The sequence below is a fragment of the Mixophyes fleayi genome, chromosome 2 (genome assembly GCF_038048845.1).
Source record: "Mixophyes fleayi isolate aMixFle1 chromosome 2, aMixFle1.hap1, whole genome shotgun sequence".
Classification (NCBI taxonomy): Eukaryota; Metazoa; Chordata; class Amphibia; order Anura; family Limnodynastidae; genus Mixophyes; species Mixophyes fleayi.
Window position 1 is genome coordinate 201899686 of NC_134403.1, and position 3134 is coordinate 201902819.

The 3134-nt window shown below is 38.1% G+C and overlaps 1 long non-coding RNA gene across 1 annotated transcript; it reads left to right on the forward strand.

The window, feature by feature from the left end:
• The first annotated feature begins 590 nt into the window (after positions 1-590).
• LOC142140280 (uncharacterized) lies at positions 591-2454 on the forward strand. The gene is made up of 3 exons (XR_012688372.1): positions 591-661; positions 1524-1664; positions 2225-2454. It is a non-coding gene; the product is annotated as an uncharacterized LOC142140280 (long non-coding RNA).
• The last annotated feature ends 680 nt before the right edge of the window (positions 2455-3134 follow it).

Genomic DNA, 3134 nt, shown 5'->3' on the forward strand with positions numbered 1-3134 from the left:
CCCGTGACAGTAAGTCATGATTACCTTGGGAAACACATATGTATATGTCTGACAATGGGAATATGTAATATCAAATATATATAATAAAAAAACATGAATCATTAAAAGAAAAGAGAAAACATCCTGCTGCTGTATGGGTATTTGAGAGATAATTTGGAGCCATTAACATAGCGCTCCAATGCTTTAACTGGGATGCAGCATTTATTATGTTATTATTACGTTGTCATTTTTTTGCAACTTGTTCATTTCAGTCTGTGTGCTTATAGGTTGTAGGGCTCACACATGCAACATTCTCCAGGCACTTTACAGTAGTGTAAAGAGCTCTTAACAAACTGTTGCCTACATATGTCTGTTTACCATGATTCTGAATGGCATAAGTTGAAGGTAGCTTTCTATAGGCTCTTGGGATTGCCTAATGTCTTGGGGGCCATAGATTGCACACGCATTTGGCTGAGACGACTTCAACAAAAGTCTGAAATCTATAGCAACAGACAGCACTATGAATACACTATGAATATGCAGGTGGTCTGTGATGCAAATATGAAAAATATGAGTGTTGTTGCAGGGTATCTTGGCTCTTACAATGATGCCTATATCCTGCGCCAGTCAGCAGTCTTTCACAATTTTCAGAATGGTGAATTGCTGGAGGGATGGCTACTGGGTATGTGATATAATAATCATGCCGTTTTATGCATTATTTATAGTTTTTTTTAAACTTTTATTAAATTTTATTTATGTCTGACATCTAGGTGACTCAGGATAAGAGTGTCAATCCCTGGTTAATTACACCTTTGTTGACTCCACAGACTCCTGCAGAACACAGATATAATGAGGCACACACATCCATTAGTGGCGTGATAGAATGTACTTTTGGCCTATTGAAGACCAGATTCAAGTGCTTTGATAAATCTGGTGGTGTGGTTCTCTATGCCCCAGCTAAGGTGGCTGATATCATGTTGTCATGCTGTCTGCTGCATGATTTGGCACTTAACCATAATGTACCCCTAACACCGGTAGAAGACAATGAAGCAGGGGAGCTCATAACATCAGCTGATGTAGAGAATACAGAGGGGAGGGAGGCAGATCACAGAAAGGCTAGTCTAGAGGTTTTTTTCCTGGCGAGTATGATTTATCATTAGCACTAAAATTGTAGTACTTTACATTGCACTGTAATGTTTTGTATATATTCTTGTAGATTCTTCATCATAAGCACAGGACTATGTGACTTCAACCTCTGCCACCAATTTTTTAAAAGAAAACAAATTACCTAAAGAAAATACAAGGATGTTTTCAATTTCTATACCATAAATACCCAAATAAGCATCTTAACATAAACTACAACTGCTAATACCATTTTGCAAAGATTTGTAAAGTTTACTGGGTTTTATACAGAAAAGGTGCAAGAATTGTATGAAAACATTGTTTAACTTTTATTATATTTTGAATTGTATTAGAGGTAAAAAAAGGCACAAATGTTTTCAATAACAGCATAAACAAATATCTATCTTTTCTTTTTTCTTTAGGTGTGGGCTCTGAATTGTTTAAACGGCTGGTTGATGCTTGGCTTCCTCCCTTGATACGCACACTAGTACGTTGAGGACTGTGTGGCATGAATTTACTTGCAGTGGTATTCTGGCTGCTGACGCCTGAGGTTGATAACACAGGTAGGCAGGCTATTAGTATATTTTGCATTTGGGCACAAGCTGCAACTAGATTTCCAGAGAGTTCTCTTACTGCCCCAGTCAGACTATTAATTGCTGTATTCATGTGCACCAGGCTAGTATGAATCCATTCATGCCTTTGGATTCCCCTCATAGACTTTTGATGGAATTTCAGTAAATTATTTTGTACTTCCCTAAACTGTTTGATGGAACTTGGTAAATTTGAACCACTTGCTAACTTTGGACCACTTGATTTTCCCGCTGGATTTGGTAGAGCAGTTTGAGGTTCTAAAGACTCCACAACTTCTGAAAACTGATCAACACATTCCAGAATAATGTGTTGTTCAGCTGCGATGTCTGGTGCTGATGTTTGTGCTGAATCCATATCGGATTCTTATGACATATTCAATTATGATGTTCCTTTGTTGATTAAACAAATAAATAAGAAAAAAAAAATACATTAATCAACATTACCTGTAAAAAAAAACATTAACAGGGATTTATGTCTACAGGAACATGTGTGATAACAGTGACATTAAATATGGAACTTTTTTTTATTCTAGGTGAAATCATCTTCTAATGAATCGTCATCAGCATGGAAGGCAGTCGGTGGTGTTGACTGCATTTAAAATGAACCTGTGTATTTAAAATAGGAAGAAGATTGATGTTAATATAATTTTGTACAAAATAGATTGAAGCTGCAAAATAAAAAGATGACATCCACATGGCATTATCACATTATCTAATGTGTATGCAACACCTATAAACTAAAATAAGAATGTAAACAGGCTTTTATAGTGGTGTTGAGGTAAAAATTGCGTGTGTTTACAATATTAAATTTGCAACCAATCAGAAACGATTTACTGTCATCATACTTCTCTCCAAACTCCTCTTCTTTCTCCATCATCCTATTCTTCCCTCCCCATTTATGATTTCCCCTTCACTACTTGCCTCCTCACTAGTCTGTACACATGAACTGTTTTGTCTATTGCACCCATCACACTCACCGAGTCTACATAAACAGAAATAAACCTTACACCAACAAATCCTCCTTGCATGTCCTCTTTCTCACCCTGCTCCTTCTCGTGGCTGCTGGTGATATCTCACCTAACCTTGGGCCCCATACAATCCCGATTATCTGTTAACGCTCCTCGCTTCACCCCAAACCTTTCAATCCATCCCGTACATCTAATCCCATCAACATTATCCACATAACTTCACTACCCTCTCTTCCCTTCTCCTGTGCCCTATTGAATGCCATCAAACTTAACAAACTTACATCCATCCATGATCTATTCATTTCTAAATCCCTCAGGCTCACCTCCTCTGACACTACATCCCCTGCAGCTCTCTCCTATGGGGGACTTTCCCTCAGCCACACACCCAGACCCATTAACAGACACGGTAGTGGAGTCGGCATTCTACTCTCTCCAAGCTGCACCTTACAAGTTATACCTTCTGAACCCTCCTTCT